Source organism: Mytilus californianus, unplaced genomic scaffold (genome assembly GCF_021869535.1).
Source record: "Mytilus californianus isolate M0D057914Y unplaced genomic scaffold, xbMytCali1.0.p SCAF_14, whole genome shotgun sequence".
NCBI classification, from domain to species: Eukaryota; Metazoa; Mollusca; class Bivalvia; order Mytilida; family Mytilidae; genus Mytilus; species Mytilus californianus.
In genome coordinates this window covers 24,555,953-24,581,098 of record NW_026262626.1, presented here as the reverse complement: position 1 = coordinate 24,581,098, position 25,146 = coordinate 24,555,953, and the positions used below count along the sequence as shown (strand labels likewise).

The 25,146-nt window shown below is 31.6% G+C and overlaps 1 protein-coding gene across 1 annotated transcript in view; it reads right to left on the bottom strand.

Annotated features, from left to right (window-relative positions):
* The window catches only part of LOC127724609 (thrombospondin-1-like), a 34,150-nt gene extending 9,587 nt beyond the window's left edge, over nucleotides 1–24,563 (bottom strand). The window contains exons 1-6 of the mRNA XM_052231631.1: nucleotides 24,499–24,563; nucleotides 14,623–14,691; nucleotides 10,452–10,523; nucleotides 9,780–9,851; nucleotides 6,338–6,409; nucleotides 5,667–5,738 (exon numbers count right to left, since the gene is read on the bottom strand). The gene's annotated coding sequence lies outside the window, so the exon portion shown is untranslated. The remainder of the gene's footprint in view (nucleotides 1–5,666; nucleotides 5,739–6,337; nucleotides 6,410–9,779; nucleotides 9,852–10,451; nucleotides 10,524–14,622; nucleotides 14,692–24,498) is intronic.
* Between the last annotated feature and the right edge of the window lie 583 nt (nucleotides 24,564–25,146).

The window sequence follows — 25,146 nt, the reverse complement described above, 5'->3', positions numbered from 1 at the left end:
TATATACGTTCAGGTAGAGAGTCGTCTCCTTGGCAATCATACCATATCTTCTGCTGTCTATATCTTGCAGAATAAAACAATATTATTGGCCACCAGTGTTTTCGATTGTTAATAAGGGTACCCACAAATGATCAATTTCAAAAAATTATTTGAACAAAAAATGTAACGTTGAGTTTCATCAACACTGGACCATATTCCCTGCATTGTGAAAATATTAGAACCATTAAACAAGATAAAAAAGTCGGAAATTTGCTCTTGAATCTTCTAGTATAGAATGTCCTTGCGTCGTTCCGATTATATACACCACCCTAATTGTAAACTGTTTGCAAGTTGCTATGTTTTATTTATTCCTTATTTTTCAATGAAATTGTGTTAAACTGTATATACAGATGGGGGTATGTATGATCAAAGTGTCGTGTCAACGCATTATTCGAAATAATTGGCTTAATATCATCTCATTTGGGATTTTCAGAACTTACACGAGAATAAACAAATCTAAAGGAGCAATGTGACGGATCTGATTTTTATCAGATAGTGATTTGTTCCAAACATTTTGAATAAAATCTGTACGAAAAGAATGACCTTATCATATACGTACAATTTTACAATTTGGAATGATAAATGCCTCTCATTAATCTATTTTGTCGATCGAAAAGGTCAACATTTGTAATATCTTTACTTCCATAATTGCATGTAGCGATAAATTACTTATACTTGAAGCAATGACTGAGGATCAGAGAACGCACCATCTTCTATACTAGAAATTTTGTTGGAGCTTAAAGTTCTGCCAAAAAAAATTAAATATCATTTGTGCATAAACTCAGTGCTTTGGGCAATTCAAATTAGAAGAATAGACATTTGTAAAGTCAATCTTTAAGAAACTGGATTGTTTGGAAGTGGTACCGTAACTTATTTTTAAGGGTTAGAAACTAGTAGCAATAATAGTATACCGATGAGCAAACCCCGTGAATCCATTCAGAAAGTACAAATCAATGCATAAGCAACTACTGAACAGCAAGGAGAGAGACAGGTGACACTGACAATGGCTCTTGCTATGCATTAATCACCTCCAATGTTAATCTAAAAATTCGTGATGGTGACCGTAAAAACTAGTGTAGTGTCAACGTCGGGTTCGGTTATCCGCTCATTATAACTCATCCCAACTGTCATAGATTTGAGTTTGATGTCGTCCTTCTGTGCCGATATTAACAAAACCCGTCAATGGCATTTATGAAACAATTCTTTGCTTGAGTATGGTTGATAAACATCTTGAACCAAAGAAAATGGTTTATCTTTATTGCAATGAAAAACAACTGATTCTTGATATAATTAATGTCACAAAACACATTAACATAACAATATATGCGGAGACTAGCGGACAAAAAATGCCTAAAACGTCTATTTAAATTTTAAATGAAACTTAGATGTTATTTTCAAACAAGAAAAGAGTCAATGGTCACGCGTTGTACGTATTTAATCTGTCCAAAGGTGGTAAAATAAAACAAAAAAAATATTAGTTTGTTCTATTAAGCTTTAGTTAAGATCTTGCAAGAAATGTAAGCATACATTTTCTATAAGTGTTACTTTCCATATATTTTCATTTCCAAGGGGCCTAAATCTTGCCCAAAAAATGTTTGATGAACTCTCCCGACACATTTCTGATATCAACTGTTGATATCAAATTCTTAATAATGCTTTAACAAATGTATAACCGACCGTGCGAAGGCTGTATAGCCAATCAAGCTCGTTAAAAAACTCCCATCATCATCATCATCATCATCAACAACAAATGTATATTGTGAGAACCTTTATTGTACAATTGTCTATATAAATATGTTTTTCATTTTCTACATACGAAAATGCCTGTACCAAGCCAGGAATATAACAGTTGTAATCCATTCGTTTGATGTGTTTAAACTTTTGATTTTGCCAATTGTTTAGGGACTTTCCGTTTAGAATTTTCCTCGGAGTTCGGTATTTTTGTTATTTTACTTTTTTCAAGGGGCGTTACTCTTTTAGGAATAGTTGATCCGCACTAATTTTCATAGTTGTGCTAGACATGTAGGATATAAATGTTTGATAGAAATTACATAAAGGAAAATATTTCCTGCACAATCAATTGGCCAGCGTTGATTTTCGAACACGTTCAACACATTTTTGATATCAATCTTTAATATCAAATTCTTAATAATCCTTTAACAAATGTAGATGTGAGAGCCATTTTGTACAATTATCAATATAAATATGTTTTTCATTTTCTACATAAGAAAATTCCTGTAACAAGTCAGGAATATGACAGTTGTAATCCATTCTTTTGAGCTTTTGATTTTGCCATTTGTTTAGGGACTTTCCGTTTAGAATTTTCCTCGGAGTTCGGTATTTTTGTTATTTTACTTTTTTCAAGGGGCGTTACTCTTTTAGGAATAGTTGATCCGCACTAATTTTCATAGTTGTGCTAGACATGTAGGATATAAATGTTTGATAGAAATTACATAAATATCTGGCAAGAATTATACACTTGAGTGTGTATACAAAACAATTTTCTATAAAATTTTACATCCCAAAGGGACATATTTCCTGCACAATCAATTGGCCAGCGTTGATTTTCGAACACGTTCAAGACATGTTTGATATCAATCTTTAATATCAAATTCTTAATAATCCTTCTACAAATGTAGATGTGAGAGCCATTATTGTACAATTATCAATATAAATATGTTTTTCATTTTCTACATAAGAAAATTCCTGTAACAAGTCAGGAATATGACAGTTGTAATCCATTCGTTTGAGCTTTTGATTTTGCCATTTGTTTAGGGACTTTCCGTTTAGAATTTTCCTCGGAGTTCGGTATTTTTGTTATTCTACTTTTTTCAAGGGGCGTTGCTCTTTTAGGAATAGTTGATCCGCAATAATTTTCATAGTTGTGCTAGACATGTAGGATATAAATGTTTGATAGAAATTACATAAATATCTGGCAAGAATTGTACACTTGAGAGTGTTTACAAAACAATTTTTTATAATATGTTACATCTCTAAGGAACTAATTTCCTGTACAATCTATTGGCCAGCGATGATTTTCGAACTCGTTCAAGACATTGCTGATATATCTTTCAATTATGTGTCAATATCAATTTCATAACAATCCTACAAAAACACAAGCGTGAGAGCGCTGAAATGCAATTGTCCATAGAGTTTTAATTTGCAATGGGCATAACTTCTTTGAAAATAGCTGTTGAGCACTAATTTTCGAACTCACTCAAAATATTGGTGATATACACTTTATACACGAATCTCATCATAATCTGACTAGAGTTGTTAATGTAATACCACTTACAAAATAAAATGAACGGATCCTAGAATGACTCCCCGCGTCGCGATACACTGTGGTCACTTATTTAATTTAAATTAATCCAATAAGGAACTTGAATATTATATTTCTAAATGTAATCATATTACTCAATTTTTAATGTCAGAAACGACGAATTTGTTCCAATTGTCGTTACCACAATAACGTTTTCCTCGAATATGACCTGTCGAATTAGACTTATCACCGGGTTTGTACTTACATGAGCGAAACGACGAGTGTCACATGTGAAACAGGATAAGCTCACCCTTCCGGACCACCTCAAATCTCAGCCAGTCTTTGGTGGGGCACGTGTTGCTTAGTCTTTGACTTTCTATGTTTTGTTTTGTACATTGTTGTATGTTTTTTATCGTTTATTGGTGTTTTTTGTCATCACATTGTCACTTATTTTAATATGCAATGGGATCTTTCAATCAATTTGCAGGAACATCTATGGTACATATGCCTTAAAGAAGTACCATATATAGATCTAGTGACAAAAACAAAAAACAAACAAAAATTCAACACATTGGAAATCGGTCCAAAATCAAAGTTGAACATCTTTAATATATATAAAATGTCTGTGAAATATTAGATTTATGTTGATTGAAAACATGAGTATGAGTCACGCATTGTATAAACACGTTGTTCTGTCTTTCGGATAGATTAATAGACAGGCGGAGACAACTAGGTACTAGATATGCTCTCCTATATCCATCCAATATCTTATAAAATATTTACATCCTTAATTGCAACAATTTGTTAGCAACAGATGACCTTTTCAAAAATACAATGACGGATATTCTCAAAAATGAAAAACATAAAATAATCAACCATTGATTAAGTCTTTCAGACATCGAAGGACGGAAATGTGCTATCAAAGAACGTTGGGATGGACAAAACCATTGCATAAAAATCTGTCCGATATCCAATGCATTATAACTTCGTGATTACATTCACAACGGAACAAATACGATTTTGCATTCTTACGTAAATACAATGACTGAAGCGATGTTAGTCCTGATAATAATCATTATGACATTGTGAAATACCAAGGTACCAAATAATAGCAAACTTGTTCCGTTTAACAAATATTTTAAACATTACTAGAACACACCCGCGACATCGCTGGTCCGTAACTGAATTAAAGTATGCCTGCCTTATTTCTAGCCTGGATTTTAGTATTTGTATTGTCATCTTATAAAGTAAGGCTGATTGTTAGTTGCAAAGTATGCTCCGTTTTCAAAAGCTTTGTGTTTGAACCCGTCTTGGTTTTCTTACCAAAATAAACTTACTATAAACTAAAATTATTTTTTAACTAAAAACAACCAAAATAAATATTGGTATTGCGGTGGAAGAAAACAGACTTGTTAAATAATGTACTGTAGTATAACATATACATGTATATAAAACAACTGCACTGTAAGAATTCCAGGTTATCCTGATAGAGGAGTGGTTAACAGAAGGTAACAGGTAACGGAAACTACATGTGACCCATACTATTGGTATCGGTATCAGATTCGACCCGGAACCTGTTAATTGTTGGTAATATTAATTATGTGGAAAACAAAAGGGCCTAATATAGTGTAATTTTTAAACAACACCTTGTCCTATATAATTTATATATAAAGTTGAATTCTTTGATTCGTCGTTTTTACGTCATGCAGGATAAATAATTGGACCTCGTTATTTTAGTAGCATAGATGTGTATATAACACAACTAAATTATGAATGCATATAAGCCTTCCGATTCATCATGACATAAATCATCATTATTTAGGCTAAATATTGCACACTTGCAGCGTATTTCTATTTATTAAACAATGTTGAAGTTTGAAAAATTTAATGTGCTATCTAAATATAAGAATCCCAGACTTGTTTTTTAGGTCACCCAGTAATGTTATATTCAATAAACGTTAAACATTAAATTGAACGGTGAATTTCATCAAGACTTTGAACCCTCACCCTTGGAAATGTGAAATTATTACTATTAGTATAGATTTTTTATACACTTGATTGCAAACATCCATCAAGTAGGTATGGGTTCAAGTTTTCTTTATATTTCAATGAAATTTTGCTAAACTGTTTATACATGTTGTATTATTTTTTTTTGGGAGGGGGGATAGGGGGAGGGATATGTGTAATCAAAGTGTCAACGTATTATTCGAAATAATTGCCTGATTAAAAATTTTAATTGAAAGTTGTCTTAGTATTATCACATTTTGGATTTTTAGAATTTCTCTTATAAATCTATTTTATCGATCGAAAAGGTTAGCATTTTTAATTTCTACTTCCATATTTGCTGTTTATAATAAGAACTTACAGTACAGCCAAAAACTGAAGACCAGTGAACGCATCATCTTCTATACTAGAAATTTCGTTGAGGCTGATATCTCTGCAAACAAATATGTTGATATCAGTTGTGAATACATTTAGTGCTTTGGGCTATTGAGAATAATAGAATAGACATTTGTAAAATAAATCTTTAAAGAACTAAATTGTTTGGGTGTGGTACCGTAGCTTATTTGTAAGTGTTGGAAACTGGTAGAAACAATAGTATACCAATTATCACTTGAATTCATTAAGAAAGTATGGTTTTATTTATTCCTTATATTTTAAAGAAATTGTGGTAAACTGCATATACAGTTGGGGTATGTATGATCAAAGTGTCGTGTCAACGCATTATTTGAAATAATTGGCTGATTAAAATTTGTTTTAAAAGTTGTCCTGATATCATCTCATTTGGGATTATCAGAACTTACAGGATGATAAACAAAGCTAAATGAGCAATGTGACGGATCTGATTTTTATCAGATAGTGATTTGTTCCTAACACTTTGAATAATATCTGACGGAAAGAATTACCCTATCATATAAATACAATTCAACAATTTGGAATGATAAATGTCTCTTATAAATCTATTTTGTCGATCGAAAAGGTTAGCATTTGTAATATCTTAACTTCCATATTTGCATGTAACGATAAAGTACTTACAATATACGCAAATACTGAAGACCAGAGAACGCACCATCTTCTATACTAGAAATTTTGTTGGAGCTTAAAGATCTGCAAAAAATATTTAAATATCATTTGTGCATACATTAAGTCCTTTGGGCAATTAAAATCAAAAGAATAGACACTTGTAAAGTCAATTTTTAAAGAATTGGATCGTTTAGGTGTGGTACCCTAACTTATTTTAAGTGTTAGGAACTAGTAGCAACAAAGGTATACCGATGAGCAAACTCCAGGCATCCATTGAGAAAGTACAAATCAATGTAAAAAGCAACTATTGAAAAGCGAGGAGAGAGACAGGTTGCACTGACATTGGCTCTTGCCATGCATTAATCGGGTCGGGTTCGGTTATCCGCTCATAATAACTCTGTTTGAGCAGTATTTTTGTATAGAGCACACCCCTGCTAATGAGATGAAGATGTAATGTCAACATGCACAATCGTAATGTATTAGTTGATATATGTAAACGCCTACGCGATGCGGGAGAAATCATTTACTGTCGGGAAATGGAAAGTTAATGATTGGAATGTTGAAATCATCCCAGCTGTCATAGATTTGAGTTTGATGTAGTCCTTCTGTGTCGATATTAACCAAACCCGTCAATGGGATTGATGAAACAATGCTTTGCTTGAGTATGGATAATAAACGACTTAAACCAAAAAAATTGTTTATCTTTATTGCAATGAAAAAAAGCTGATTATTGATATAATTAATATCACAAAAAACATTTACATAACAATATATGCGGAGACTAGCAGACAACGAATGCATAAAACGTCTATCACAATAAGGAATTATAAAAGAAACCTAGATGTTATTTTCAAACAAAGTTTTAGTGCTCACGCATTGTACGTTTTTGATCTGTACAAAGGCAGTAAAATGAAAGAAATCACTTTGTTCTATCAAGCTTTATTTAAGATCTTACAAAAATTGTAAGCATACATTTTCTATCAGTGTTACTTTCCATATATTTCCATTTCCAAGGGCCTAACTCTTACCAAACAAAAATGTTTGTTGTACTTTCCTGAGACATTGCTGACCTTAACCTTTATATAAAATTCTTAATAATCCTCCAACAAATGCAAGTGTGAGAGCGCTTATTGTGCAGTTTTATATATAAATATTTTCAAGGGACATTACTCCTTTAGGAATAGTTGATCCGCGCTGATTTTCATAATTGTGCTAGATATGTGTGATATAAATATTTGATACAAATTACATAAATATCTGGCAAGAATTGTACACTTGAGAGTGCTTATAAAACAATTTTCTGTAAAATTTTAAATCTCTAATGAAGATATTTCCTGTACAATCAATTGGCCAGTGTTGATTTTTGAACTCGTTCAAGACATTGCTGATATAACCTTCAATCATGTGTCAATATAAATTTGATAACAATCCTACAAGAAACACAAGCGTGAGAGCGCTGAAATGCAACTTTCCATAAAGATTAAATTGCAAGGAGCATAACTTCTTTGAAAACAGCTGTTGAGCACTGGTTTTCAAATTTGCCCGAAGATATTGGTAATTTAAACTTTATATATGAATTTTATCATAATCTGACAAGAATTGCATGCGTAAAAGGCGCTTACAAGATCAGACGGACATATGACCGGTATTTCGATGTTCACCGCATCGCGATACGTGGTGGCCACTTGTTTAATTCAAATCAATCCAATAAGGAACTTGAATATTATTATTCTAAATATAATCATTCTGCACAATTTTGAATGTCCTTGACGACGGATTTGTTCCAATTGTCGTTACCACAATCACGTTTTTTTTTCCTTGTATATGACCTGTCGAATTAGACTTATCACCGGGTTTGTACTTACATGAGCGAAACGACGAGTGTCACATGTGGAACAGGATAAGCTCACCCTTACGGACCACCTCAAATCTCAGCCAGTCTTTGGTGGGGCACGTGTTGCTCCGTCTTTGACTTTCTATGTTTTGTTTTATACATTGTTGTTTGTTTTTTTTATCGTTTATTGGTGTTTTTTGTCATCACATTGTCATTTATTTTAATATGCAATGGACTCTTTTAATAAATTTGCAGAAAAATCTATGGTACATATGCCTTAAAGAAGTACCATATATGGATCTAGTGACAAGAAAACATAAATTCAACACATTGAAAATCGGTCTAAAATCAAAGTTGAACATCTTTAATATGTGTGAAATGTCTGTGAAATATTAGACTTATGTTGATTGAAAACATGAGTATGAGTCATGCATTGTATAAACACGTTGTTCTGTCTTTCGGATAAATAGATAGACAGACAGAGACAACTAGGTATAAGATATGCTTTCCTTATTGAAATATGATAGGTTTAAGTGTTGTATTTTCAATATAAGAGTTCATCAGGACAAATAAACATCACATTTAAAACATATTCTTGTATTGACCTTTAATTTGATAAACAGATAAAAAAATGCATCATACCTTTAAAGGATTTTTACAAATAAAATGGAATAATATTATATCCTTCCAATATCTTATAAAACATTTACATCCTTCATTGCAACTATTTGTTAGCTCAGGTGACCTTATCAAAAATACAATGACTACGGATATTCTCAAAAATGAAAAACATAAAAAAATCAGCCATTGATAAAGTCCTTCCGACATCGAAGGACGAAAATATTATATAAAAGGACGTTGGGATGGACAAAACCATTGCATAAATATATGTCCTATATCCGATGGATAATAACTGCGGGATAACATTCACAACGGAACAAATACGATTTTGAGTTCTTACGATGTAAGTCCTGATAATAATTATTATGACATTGTGAAATACCAAGGTACCAAATAATAGCAAATTTGCTCCGATAAACAAAATTCGTGATGACATAAATCATTAATTTTGTTGGCTAGATATTGCACACTTGTAGTATTTCTATTTATTAAACAATGTGGAAATTTGAAAAATTTAATGCGCTATCTGAAAATCCTAGAATATTTTTTTAGGTCACCCAGTAATGTTATATTCGATGAACGTAAAACATTAAATGGACCCCATCAAGACTTAGAACCCCTACCCCTGGAAATGTGAAAATATAACTACTAGTATAGAATTTCCTTGCGTTATTCAAAATTAATACACTTGATTGTAAACATTCTTCAAGTAGGTATGGTTTTAAGTTTTCTTAATTTTTCAAAAAAAAATTTCTTTAACTGTTTATACATTTTTTTTTTGGTTTTTTTTTTTGAAAAGGGGGGGGGGGGGGGCATGTGTAATCAAATTGTCAACGTTTTATTCGAAATAATTGCCTATTTAAAAATTTGAATTGAAAGTTGTCTTAGTATCATCACTTGAATTTTCAGCATTTCTCTTATTAATCTATTTTGTTGATTGAAAAGGTTAGCATTTTCAATTTTTACTGCAATGTTTGCTGTTTGTAATAAAGAACTTACAATGAATATAAAGACTGAAGACCAGAAAACGCATCATCTTCTATATTAGAAATTTCGTTGAGGCTGATATCTCTGCAAAAAAAATATGTTGATATCAGTTGTGAATACATTCAGTGCTTTGGGCAATTCAGGATTATAGAATAGACATTTGTAAAATAAATCTTTAAAGAACTAAATTGTTTAGGTGTGGTACCGTAACTTATTTGAAAGTCTTGGAAACTGGTAGCAACAATAGTATACCAAGTATCACTTGAATTCATTAAGAAAGTATGGTTTTATTTATTCCTTATATTTTAAAGAAATTGTGTTAAACTGCATATACAGTTGGGGTATGTATGATCAAAGTGTCGTGTCAACGCATTATTTGAAATAATTGGCTGATTAAAATATGTTTTAAAAGTTGTCTTGATATCATCTCATTTGGGATTTTCAGAACTTACAGGAGGATAAACAAAGCTAAATGAGCAATGTGACGGATCTGATTTTTATCAGTTAGTGATTTGATCCTAACATTTTGAATAATATCTGACGGAAAGAATTACCCTATCATATAAATACAATTCAACAATTTGGAATGATAAATATCTCTTATTAATCTATTTTGTCGATCGAAAAGGTTAGCATTTGTAATATCTTTACTTCCATATTTGCATGTAACGATAAAGTACTTACAATATACGCAAATACTGAAGATCAGAGAACGCACCATTATCTATACTAGAAATTTTGTTGGAGCTTAAAGTTCTGCAAAAAATATTTAAATATCATTTGTGCATACATTAAGTCCTTTGGGCAATTAAAATCAAAAGAATAGACTCTTGTAAAGTCAATTTTTAAAGAATTGGATTTTTTATGTGTGGTACCCTAACTTTTTTTAAGTGTAAGGAACTAGTAGCAACAAAGGTATACCGATGAGCAAACCCCATGAATCCATTGAGAAAGTACAAATCAATGTAAAAAGCAACTATTGAAAAGCGAGGAGAGAGACAGGTTGCACTGACATTGGCTCTTCCCATGCATTAATCACTTGAATTCATTAAGAAAGTACAAATCTATGTACAAAGCACAAACTGAAAAGCAAGGAGAGAGACAGGTTGCACTGACAATTTCTCTTGCTATGCATTAATGAACTCCAATGTAAATCACCCAATTCGTGTTGGTGACCGTAAAAACTTGTGTAGTGTCGACGTCGGTTTCGGTTATCCGCTCATAATAACTCTGTTTGAGCAGTATTTTTGTATGGAGTAAACTCCTGTCTCATATATGTTATGATGGTATGATACTAAAGCCCTAACGGGAAGGATTGTGCCTGATATTCATATGATGAAGACATAATCTTTCAATCAGTTTAATTGAAGTCTGGAGCTGGCATGTCAGTTAACTGCTAGTAGTCTGTTGTTATTTATGTATTATTGTCATTTTGTTTATTTTCTTTGGTTACATCTTCTGACATCAGACTCGGACTTCTCTTGAACTGAATTTTAATGTGCGTATTGTTATGCGTTTACTTTTCTACATTGGCTAGAGGTATAGGGGGAGGGTTGAGATCTCATAAACATGTTTAACCCCGCCGCATTTTTGCGCCTGTCCCAAGTCAGGAGCCTCTAGCCTTTGTTAGTCTTGTATTATTTTTAATTTTAGTTTCTTGTGTACAATTTGGAGTTTAGTATGGCATTCATTATCACTGAACTAGTATATATATTTGTTTAGGGGCCAGCTGAAGGACGCCTCCGGGTGCGGGAATTTCTCGCTGCATTGAAGACCTGTTGGTGGCCTTCTGCTGTTGTCTGTTCTGTGGTCGGTTTGTTGTCTCTTTGACACATTCCCCATTTCCATTCTCAATTTTATGATAATTTAATGTTAACAAGCACCTGCGTAATGTATTCTTTGAGATATGTAAACGCTACACGATGTGGCAGAGGGTATTTACTGCCGGGAAATGGAAAGTTAACGATTGGAATATTGAAATTATCCCATTTGTCATGAATTCTAGTTTGATGTCATCCATCTGTGCTGATGTTGACAAAACCCGTCAATGTCATTAATGAAACAATGCTTTGCTTGAGTATGGTTAATAAACATTTTAAACCAAAGATATTGGTTTATCTTTATTGCTATGAAAAACATCTGACTCTTGATGTAATTAATTTGACAAAACACAACAATATCTGCGGAGACTATAGCTAGCTGACAAAAATTGCCTAAAACGTATGTCACAATTAGGAATTATAGAAGATACATGTACCCAGATGTTATTTTTCAAACAAAAAGTAAAATAACAAAAATACAAAACTCTGGGAAAAATTTAAAACGGAAATTCACTTATCAAACGGCAAAATCAAATGCTCAAACACATCAAACAAACGGAAAACAAATTGTCATATTCCTGACTTGGTACAGGTATTTCCTCATGTAGAAAATGGTAGATTAAACCTGTTTTATAGAAAGACAATGCTGATGTCAACCTTTGATATAAAATGTATAATTATCCTTCAAGAAATGTAGACGTGAGAGCGCTTATTGTGCAGTTTTATATATAAATATGTTTTTCAAGGGCATTACTCTTTTTCAGAATAGTTGATCCGCAATGAATTTCAAAATTGAGCTAGACATGTCTTACATAAATGTTTGATACAAACACATAAATAAATGGCAAGAATTGTACACTTGAGAGTGCTTATAAAGCAGTTTTCTATAAAATTTTATTTTGCTAAGGAACATAATATTTTCTGTAAAATATTGATTAGAGCTGATTTTCGAACTCGTTCAAGATATTGCTAATATCTTTCAACCATGTGTTAATATAGATTTTATAAAAATCCTACGAGATATGCAAGCGTGAGACCGCTGAAATGCAACTTTCCATTAAATTTGTATTTGCAAGGGACATTACCTCTTGGACAATAGCTGTTGAGCACTGATTTTCGAACTTGATCGAGATATTGTTAATATAAACATATTTAATGTTTACTTATTCAGGGTTATATCTGGTCTATATACCAGCTTTGATAAGTGTTTGGTATTACTCTAAATTTTCATTTTTTCGAACTATGAACATTAAAATTATTTATTTTGAAAAAATATTTCCTTTCTCCTTTTAAACTGTATACCTAACAACAAAATTATTTTTATTTACATGTGTATGATATTATTGTAAATGGCGGATTTTTGTTTAAGGTTATTGTTGTTTTTCTGAAATTGTTTAACATTTCACAGCGGTATAATACTGTTACTTTAATTATTCATCCCTTATTTTATTGATTTTGTATTTACATTGTATCATTGATCAGATTTATTCGTTCAGTGTATGTTCAGTTGTGTTAATATATGTCTTTTGATTGAGTTAAGCCATTTCAATTGATATTTTATAGTTTGTCTTTCTATTTTGTGATGTTACACTATTGTTTCAGATAAGGGTGAAGGTTTGATATCATTAAAACGTTAAAACCCGCTGAAATTGTTTGCTCCTGTTCTAAGTCAGGAATCTGATGTTCAATAGTTGTCGTTTGTTGATGTGGTTCATAAGTGTTTTTCGTTTCTCGTTTTTTATATAGATTAGACCGTTGGTTTTCCCGTTTGAATGGTTTTACACTAGTAATTTGTTGGGCCCTTTATAGCTTGCTGTGAGGTGTGAGCCAAGGCTCCGTGTTGAAGACCGTACTTTGACCTATAATGGTTCACTTTATAAATGGTGACTTGGATGGAGAGTTGACTCATTGGCACTCATGCCACACCTTCTTATATCTATATATGAATTTTATCATAATCTGACAAGAATTGTATGCGTAAAAAGCGCTTACAAGACCAGACGGACAGATGACCGGTATTTCGATGTCCCCCGCATATATTTTTGCATGTCTTTTGATCCTTTATCAGTGTTTTTTGTCATGGCGTTGCCATTTATTTTAACATGTAAATTTGAATGTCCTTTTGATCTTTATGGTTTAAATGAAAGATTGTGGGAGGAAATCCTTACGGGTTACATATAAAAAAAAATGCAAGAAACCTTTATATCACTCAATGGCAAAAGTAGCTATTTTTATTTAAAAAAACCTTTAAAAAATTTTCCAATCTATATATGAAATGGACTCTTTCGATCAATTTGCAGAAAAAAACTATAATACATATGCCTCAAAGAAGTACCATTTATAGATCTAATGAGAAAAAATACTAAATTCAAAACATTGAAAACGGTCCAAAATCAAAATTGAACATCTTTGATGTGTGTGAAATGTCTGTGAAATATTAGACTTATGTTGATAGAAAACACAAGTATAAGTCACGCATTGTATAAACACGTTATTCTGTATGTCAGATAGATTGATAGACAGACGGAGACAACTGCTTTCTAGATATGCTCTTTGAAATATGATAGGTTTAAAATGTTGCATTTCTAACATAAGAGTTCATCAGGACAAATAAACATCACATAAATAACATATTCTCGTATTGATCTTTAATTGTTATTCAGATAAAAAATGCATCATACCTTTCGATGATTTTCGCAAATAAAATGGAATAGTATTATATCCATCTAATATATATCTAGATATGCTCTGCAATATCCATCCAATATCTTATAAAATATTCACATTTTTAATATCAACAATTTGTAAGCAACAGTTGACTTTTTCATAAATATAATGACTACGGATATTCTCAAAGTTGAAAAACATTTAAAAAAAATCAACCATTAACCAAGTCCTTCCGACATCGAAGGGCTAAAAATGATATAAAAGGACGTTTGGATGGACAGTACAATACAACAAAAGTCTGTCCTAAGTCCATTTCGTGATTACCTTCATAACGGAACAAATACGATTTTGAGTTCTTATGTACTTACAAGAACCGAAGCAATGTAAGTCCTGATAATTTGTCACCTATTGAATCAATTTTATTGCCTGATAGAAATCTGAAAATGGAGAACAATTCTTAAAGCAGACATATTGATCAATAAATAACGATTATTATGACATTGTTAAATACCAAGATAACAAAATAATAGCAAAACTTGCTATGTAAAACAAAGATTCTAAACACTACTGTAAATTCAGAAATTATTGCGATGTTTTTATTATTGCGAAAAATTCGACAGGGTTATAATCGCAATAATTTAAACTCGCATTTGAAATTTTTTATATGAATTAAACAGGATTTTTCTCAATATCGCAAAAATTAAAATCGAATTTTAGTCTAATGACATAATCGCAATAATAAATGCACGCAATAATTTCTGAATTTACAGTACTTGTATATAACACAACTAAATTAAGAATGCATTAGAACCTTAAAATTCGTCATGCCATAAATCATCATTTAGGCTAGATATTGCACACTTGCTGCGTAACTCTATTTTTTCAACAATATGGAAGTTTGGGAAATTTAATGTGCTACCAAATAATCGTATCGTAAGGTGTTCTTCTCGTATAACAAATCCTCCCTGGGATATTAGAAATAAATAAATTTCTTTATTTTGATGCGGCATTTTTTTTTGGGGGGGAGGGGTGTTTGAGGGGGTGTATTATATGTCAAACGTATTATTCGAAATAACTGGCTGATTAAAATGATTAAGAAGCTGTCTTAATCTCATTTTGTTTTTATTTGCAAAATTTCTCTCATTAATCTATCTCTAAAAGGTAAGCATTTTAAATATTTACTTCCATACTTTCACTTTGTCATAAAATACTTACAAAGACAAAACATAAACATAATTTGTATATGACACATTTTAATTACGGATAAAATGCACACTTGCTGCGTATCGCTATTTATCAACTAGTGTATTTAAAAATGTCATCATATAAAACTCTCGAGGACCTCATTAATCGCTTTCGTCGCATTATCCTTGCATTGTGCATACAAATGTTATGATTGATAGATTGATTGGTGATGTCTTTACGCCGCAACAGCACAACCAGGCTATATCGAGGCGAGAGCCAATTCAAACAAATTAACAAAAGACGGTTTTAATAAATCTGACAAAATGTCTTTCAATTTACTACAACTTTAATACAAACGAATGATTGATTGATTGGTGATTGCTTTACGTCGCATCAGCACAACAATATCGCGGCGAGAGGTATTTCAAAAATTTATAATAAAAGACAGTTTTAAAAAGCAGACAAAAAGTCTTTCAATTAACTTAAACTTTAGTTTAAAACGAAATTACTTATTTCCAAATGAAATACAACCATAAGAAAGATTATGGTACTACATCGTGCAGTGGCGAATCCAGAAAGTTAAAAAAAAGGGGGGGGCACTGACTGCTTAAGAGGGGGTCCGCTCCAGTCATGCTTCAGTGATTCCCTAAATAATCAACCAAATGTTTCCCACAAAAGGGGGGCTGGCACCCTGTCCCCCTAAATCCGCCTCTGTCGTGACATTCATAGCTTATTGTACTACATAATTATATGAAAGAGCTCATGGTTCTGAATCATGATATCAAAAGTGTATGGTACTGCATCATCATTAGAAAGAGTTCATTGTTCTAAATCATGATATTCGTAGCGTATGGTTCTACATCATTACATTGAAGAGATCGTGGTTCTTAAAGAGAGGCGAAAGATACCAAAGGGACATTTAAACTCATAAGTCGAACAATCACAAAATAGAAAAAACACCAACAGACAAACAACAGCACATAAAACACAACATAGAAAACTAAAAACTAGAAATCACGAACCCCACAAAAAAACTGGGGGTGAATTTCAAAATCTTCTGGTTTTAAATCATATCATTCAAAATCTTGAGGTTCTACATCATCATATCAAAAAGTTTTATATATTTCGACATCATGAAATTAAAAAAAAAACAAAAAACTATAGTTTTAAATCATTATATTAAAGAGCTAATGCATGTTATAGTTCTATATCCTGACATTAAAAGGCTTACACTTCTTGATTTTCATTATATTCGAAGGCTGATGGTTCTTCATTATGATATTCAAAAGCTTGTGGTCTAGGATCATGATATGCAAAAGCAAATAGTTCTATATCATTATATCAAAAAGGCTTCTTAAAGTCTACCCTCTCGGTCTTAATGATAATATCATGGGAATTGGTAATATATCAAGAACCGATTCTGTTAACATTTTGGATATAGTTTCTAAACTTGTTTGTAAAAACCGTTCTCATGGTCGTAGAAAAAATCGCAATCAAAGAAAATTTCGGACCAATCATACCAATATTTCGGACCTAATTTCTATTTAAAAAAACAACGGCAGACATTATCTGTTAACAAAGCTCTGTTCATTACCGGTTAATAAGTTAAATAAAATTTTAGAGGATTGCAACACAATTTCATATAGCAGTCCTAAGTATGAAATCGTTCAAATTATAATGGCATATTGTTATTCTAAACTGTTTCCCAAAATTGATCGCCTTGAAGATCATAAAAAACAGTTTATTAAAATAAAGTATGTCAATAAAGGTTCTGATTTTGTAAATATTGCCGGTATTTTTAACGACCATTCTGTTAAAGAACAAATTCCGGGATATTTTGATAATACTGAGCTCCCTCTTATTTGTTTAATTTACAAGAAATCTACCCGGAAATTTGTGTTTAATTATAGCCAATTGTGTAAAGATGTTAATATCAGTGAAAATACACCTACTTCATGTAATTGCAGTAATTCCGAATACATTTATGGACCCATTTCCCATGTTATAACAGGAGATCTTAACATCGTTCAAGACCGAGAGTTAAAATCATTCCTCAGTAAAGGACCTAAATATCGTCCCCCGTCAATTATTAATTGGAATGAGTGTCGTAATATCATCCACGACTCACTCCATACTTACTGTTTGAAATGGATAAAACGGGAAAAAGCTGACAAAAAATCTTTGGACTCTTTTTTTAATTCAGTAATGAACATAGTTGATATACGTATTCAACATTTTAAAGAACATTTTACTCTTAACAATAACCACAATAAACCTATTTCTCGTATCAAACATAAACTAAAAGAACTAGCCAAGGAATTTGTTTTTGTCCCGGCCGAAAAAGCTGCCAATAATATTATTATTGTTTGACGTAAATTTTACATTGAGGTTCTGAAAAAAGAAATCACCAATTCACCAACATTCCAACTGACTCCATTTTCAGAAAACGACATCTGTAACAAACATAAACTTTTAGCTACCGCTTTACAAGCAGAACCAAATACAATGAAAGTCCCAACTATGTATTGGCTTCCGAAGCTACACAAAACACCTTACAAATATAGATTCATTTCGTCTTCAAGCCATTGTTCCACTACTAATTGTCTATTCTTCTTACCAGTACACTTGGTACAATCAAAAACCTGATAATAAATTGTTCAAATAAGGCCTTCGAAAATAGTGGAATTAATTACTTTTGGAGTGTCAAGAACTCGTTGGAAGTACTTGATAAATTACATGCATATATTGGTGATTTTGAATCTGTTCAAAGTTTTGATTTTTCTACCCTATATACCACATTGCCTCACATTCTCATTAAGAAAAAATTCAAACACCTAATTAAATGGGCATTTAAAATGTCAGAATGTGAATATATATGTTCAAACTCTTTTAGGTCATTTTTTAGTAGCAATAAACAAAAAAACTATGTCAATTGGACATGCTTTGATACTATATATGCCCTTGAATTTTTACTAGATAACATTTTTGTTCGCCTTGGAGATTCCGTATATCGTCAGGTTATCGGAATTCCAATGGGGACTAACTGTGCACCACTTATTGCGGACCTTTTTTTGTATTGCTATGAGTTACAATTTATGACAAAAATCAGCAAAGACCCATCGAAACAACATCTGATACACAAATTTAATAATACTTTTAGATATTTGGATGATATTTTGGCTCTCAATAATGACGACTTCAGTATGTATACTAAAGAAATTTATCCTGTTGAACTTACTTTAAACAAAGCTAATACTAACAATGACCACTGCCCTTTCCTCGATCTTGATATCTATATCATTAATGGAAAGCTTAATACTAAAATATATGATAAAAGAGATGATTTTTCATTTCCTATCGTTAATTATCCATTTTTAGATGGTGACGTTCCCTTGTCACCATCTTACGGTGTTTATATATCTCAACTTGTACAATTCGCCCGTGTATGTAATAATGTTTTAGATTTTAACGAGAGAAATTTATGTATTACTGAAAAATTATTACACCAGGGTTTTCGATATCACAAACTAGTCAAAACATTTAGTAAATTTTATCATCGGTATAAGGACATCATTCGTAAATATAGCTCAACATGCAGACTTCTTATACGTTCAGGTATTTCACATCCAATTTTTTATGGAAACATTCTTTATAAAGCACAAAAATGTCAGTATTCACCTCTGAAGCTAACAAAACGTTTAAATAGACTTATTAAGAAGGGATATAGCTACGATACTGTTGTCCGGTCATTAAAGATTGCATATTTTGGCGTTAATATTGATTCACTTATAGGGTCTTTGCATCGGTACTAAACACATTTATTTAAAAACCAGTTGTTGGCATGACACGGGTTATGTTCTTCACATATGTGGTATGATGGTATGATACTAAACCCCTAACGGGAAGGATTGTGCCTGATATTCATATGATGAAGACATAATCTTTCAATCAGTTTAATTGAAGTCTGGAGCTGGCATGTCAGTTAACTGCTAGTAGTCTGTTGTTATTTATGTATTATTGTCAGTTTGTTTATTTTCTTTGGTAACATCTTACATCTTCTGACATCAGACTCGGACTTCTCTTGAACTGAATTTTAATGTGCGTATTGTTATGCGTTTACTTTTCTACATTGGCTAGAGGTATAGGGGGAGGGTTGAGATCTCACAAACATGTTTAACCCCGCCGCATTTTTGCGCCTGTCCCAAGTCAGGAGCCTCTAGCCTTTGTTAGTCTTGTATTATTTTTAATTTTAGTTTCTTGTGTACAATTTGGAGTTTAGTATGGCGTTCATTATCACTGAACTAGTATATATATATTTGTTTAGGGGCCAGCTGAAGGACGCCACCGGGTGCGGGAATTTCTCGCTGCATTGAAGACCTGTTGGTGACCTTCTGCTGTTGTCTGTTCTGTGGTCGGGTTGTTGTCTCTTTGACACATTCCCCATTTCCATTCTCAATTTTATTCCTAAGCCTGATATTGCAAAGGTTAAGGAGTTTATGATTATACATCAAGAAATTTTAAGCCTGGGGTTCTAAATCATGATATTTAAGAGCTTAAGGTTCTAAGTCAAGAACTTGAAGAAATTATGGTTCTATATCATGATATTCTAAGCATGAGGTTCTTAATCATAGTATTCAAGAGCTTGAGTTCATAAATCAAAAACTTGAAGAGATTATGATTCTAAATCATAATATTCAAAACCTTATGGTACTAAATCATAATATTGAAGGGCATACGGTTCTAAATCATGATATTCATATATATGGTTTTACCTCATTATATTTAAAGTCTTATAAGAACTGTTTTTATTATGATTCTACCTCATTAAACAACATCATGATATTTAAGAGCTTATGTTTATAAATCATAATTTTGAAGAGTTTATGGATCTAAATCATGACAATTAAGAGGTTGTGGTCTAAACATGAAATTTAAGAGCTTATAGTTCACAATCATGATATTCAAGAGATTATGGTTCTATATCAGGAAATTTTAAGCTTGGTGTTCTAAATCATAATATTTAAGAAATGATTGTTTTAAATAATGATATTCAAAACCTTATGGTACTAGATCATAATATTTAAGGGTTTATGGTTCTATATCATGATATTCTAAGCATGAGGTTCTAAATCATGATATTTAAGAACTTAAGGTTCTAAATCAAGAACTTGAAGAGATTATGGTTCTTAATCATGATATTAAAGAGTATATGGTTCCATATAATGATATTCTAAGCTTGAGGTTCTAAATCATGATATTTAAGAGCTTGAGGTTCTGAACCAAGTGTTTGTAGAGATTATGGTTCTAAATCAAGAGCTTGTAGAGATTATGGTTCTTAATCATGATATTTAAGAGTTTATGGTTATAAATAATGATATTCTAAGCTTGAGGTTCTAAAATATGATAATTAAGAGCTTGATGTTCTAAATCAAGAACTTGAAGAGATTATGGTTCTTAAACATAATATTTGAAACCTTATGGTACTAAATCATAATATTGAAGAGCATATGGTTCTAAATCATGATATTCAAACGTTTATGGTTTTAAATCATAATATCAAAAATCTTACAGAAACTGTTTCATATTATGATATTCTTAGTTTATGATTCTACCTCATTGAACAAAATCATGATATTAAAGAGCTTATGTTTATAAATCATGATATTGAAGAGCGTACGGATCTAAATCATGACAATAAAGAGTTGTGGTCTAAACATGATATTGAAGAGCTTATAGTTCACAATTATGTTTTTTTAAAGAGCTTATGGTTCTAAATAATGATATTCAAAAGTTTATCAATTATTATTATTGTTTAACAGTGAACATGCTACATGTACCCAGATTTTTTTTTTTTTATCCAACCTTCTTATGAAATCAGAATCATTATCAAAATTAAACAAATAGTTTCTTAATTTTGTACTGCATTTTATGAAAACATCTTTTGCGTCGTAAAATTACGGATTTTCAAAAAAAGACTTAAAATCAAATTTCAATATTGATTTGAATTATAGAGACATGGTAAAAGATAAACGCATCTGGGATCAGCAAAGTCATGATTATAATCAATTGAAAGATTCGGACCTAACCTTTGGCGATTAAAACATAATTTAAAGCCAATGAGCTCAAAACAAAGTTGATAAAAGTAAACACGATTTGAAAAAGCAAATTTAACAATATGAATATACAAACATACGGCAATACTTACAAGTCTGTTGTTTTTGTAGGAATATTACTTGGTATTTGTTTTAAGTTTGGGTTCCTACAAGTAATTACTGTTCCTATGCAGTCACACATTATTAGTCCGGGTTCGGTGCATTTCACAGTGTAAACTTCTTTTAAAAAACTGAGGATCAAAACCGCTATCGTCTTAAACAACATGGTTCCAATTTTCATGTCGGATCTGTTTTGAATGTTACTGGATAAAAACAATGAAACTGTTTGAAAAATCTGCAAATTAAAATTTTTTAGACATGCTAGAGAAATGTCAATTTTAACAAGACAGACCGGGAACTATTTTGATTAAAATTTGGGATGAATAAATTCTTGAATACTTGTAGACCTATATGTCAAACATCAACCTTAAAACAATCAAAATCATCATAAGTCCTATTTGGCATACAGGGTTTGGAACCATGTTTTTTTTGTTAATAATTTTTAAATTTATCAACAAATGAATTAACAAATGATTCTTATAAATTCTGACAATAATGATGCACTGAATACTGGATACTGATAATACCCTCTTGCCCTAGCAGTATACTAACAGGATCATTTACCCGGTGCTACAAAAGGAACATGCTACTTCTTACATTAATTGAGTTTGAATCATACTTTTCTGGATTGATAATCATTAGAAATGGTCAACCCCAAAAAGTATACTATCTGCATGATATCAATTTACCTTTTGTTAAACAAAACATAGCTGATGAAAAACAAAAGGAAATGACTGATGAATGTGAACTTTTTATCACATTAAAAACTTCAGTTAGGACATATCTCTAATAAATTATGGTTTCTTGGCCAAAAGCTTGCAATCATGGTTAAAAAAAATGCGGTCTTCCCATAAAAATAATATGCAATAAGATAAACGGATATTTAAAAGTCCTGTATGGGAACTTAAGCTATCGACACAGAGGTGATGCTCCCACAGGCATGAAGCATTGTAGAATAATTTAAAAATAAATGTATTTAACTCTTATAAGTCTCTTATTTCTAATATCCATTGCCTTGGGTTTTTGCAAATATGGCTTGGTCAATCCAATATCTTACCCTGTCGACAAACCCGATCTCGGCTTCTTTTAGAGTTTATGTGATTCCCTCAATTTTTTTCGTTGAATGTAGCTTGCATATGGATTTTGAAATTTCAAAATTGGTAAGCTACAGTGTCCTCTAATTTCAAATCGCACTTACAAAAGCAACCAGGACAGTTTATGAAGGCATGTGGGACCCACTGTAAAGACAAAAGACAACTTTCGAGTTCGTTGTATTTCCGTCAAAAACTTTACTTTTAGTGAACAAACATTATTGATAGTTTATCCTGCATAATAACGATCACGAAGACGCTTGATCATCTTTAATAGTGCTGGGATACAGGCAATCCCCTCTATCTGGTGAATGACATCATAAAGGCGCGCATAATTGACGAACTTTTCCGGTGAAGGACATAACTCGAAAGTAGTCTATTCGTTTGTGATGAAAAGAAGGACTAAGATTTAATGTTAAATTCCAAAATAAAAGCAAAAAGTTCTGCATTTACACATACAAAACAATTATCATTGATAATTTATTATAAACTGTATGCTTTATCAATGATATTTTGTATTGTCACTTAAAATATTTACTTTTGTTCAGTACATGCAAAGTGAACGGAACACGTGAATGTTGTGCTAAAAATAATAATAATAAAGTAACAATAAGGGGGAAATCTTAATTGTTTGAAGCTTTATCTAAATCTTTTGAGGAAAAAAACTATCTGTAATAAAACGGAACCGAGAGTTGGAACATATGAAACGAATATTCAAACTGATAAGTGAAAGACACACTGAAATCGCCATGGCTAAACACGTAAGACGACGAATCGACTAACAACAGTCTACCAAACCCATAATAGGAAACTAAAGACCGAGCAACACGAACCCCATCACAAGAAACTTTGATCTCTGATTCACCGGGAGAAGACTTCATTACAAAACTATTTTGGTTTAACCGCATTGCTTAATTTATGCAATTGATCAAACTAAATGCTGAACACCAACTAAAAGGAAATACCTGTGTAGTAATAATTCAATTGATTAATACCAGCTAATTCAACATGTTTTACTTGTTAACACTAACATAAAAGAGAAGGATCTTCAGTTTTTAGAATGAGTTTGAATAACATCTTTTTAGGCATTCAGTAACCTCTTTATAATTTATAAATATATTTGGTCTATTTTCTACTGTCCCATTGATTTTACAATGAGTTAAAATAAATTAAAGAACTCAGATGTTTGAAAGCGAGTAAATGAATACATGTATGATGACAATGCTTTATAAATTGAGACAAAATAAGAAAATAGTTTTTGTTCCATGTTCATAACTAAATATCGATTGACCCAAGTAATGATAAATTTAACAGAAAATGGTAAAGTACATGGTATAAACATACGAGCCTGGTGCATTTGCGAAACCAATATAATGTTCATAGTCTGACGTACAAATATTGTCAGGGAAGAATGCAATCTAATTCTTAGCATTTCTTAATTTAAAGGTGAAAATATTTTTACTGTGAGAACAAAATTATCCGACAAGAAAGTGTAAACAATGCAAGAACAAAATCGAAAAAACAATGCGATGTCAACACCTTCGGCAATGTTTGACACACGAAAAAAGTAAACTACCATTACAGACAACATAGACATGACAGACAAGACTCAACTATTCAGAATATCAGAAATGAAAATAACAAAACACTTCGAATGTGACCCCACAAATCACAATTCAAAAAGCAATAACAAATTGAGTACTTGTATAATCAAGTATGTATTGTTGAAATATAAGGAAACAATTTCTTTACTTACCTTCCACTAAGTTCCCAAAGCAACTGATTCAAACAATCTAATCTTTGCAGTAAATGAAGCTGGTTATAATGCTATACTTGTATATATATACCTTAACAATAGCATTTTGTTTGTAAAATTTGCGTATGAGGAATAAGGAAGCTATAGTCAATCTATTTTGATTGGCTTGCTACGAAACATTTTTCAGACAAGGAAGAACGTTTTGCATAATTAAACACGATAACCAAACAACAAGATGAAAATAGAAATATTTTAGCAACAGATGTCAAATCACACTGCTGAAGGAAATAATCGTGTATGTACTATTCATGTATTGATAATCAATGATGAAAATAAGTGTATGTACTGTTCATGTATTGATAATCAATGATGAAGATAAGTGTATGTACTACATGTATTCATGTATTGATAATCAATGATGAAAATAAATAAATCATTCGCCAAACTGGAATTGCTGCTGTCAAAGTAACAAAATCACGATATCTCAAAGATAAAGTTGCGACATAAAGAATTGGTAAATCATGGACTAATTGGATAAAAACTCGATATGAATGAGTTTTTTGGGATGTTTGTAGAAGAAAATTTCGAATTTTCATATTATGATATGATAATTTGAGAATATTTATTAAATGTACGGACCAGTCTTTC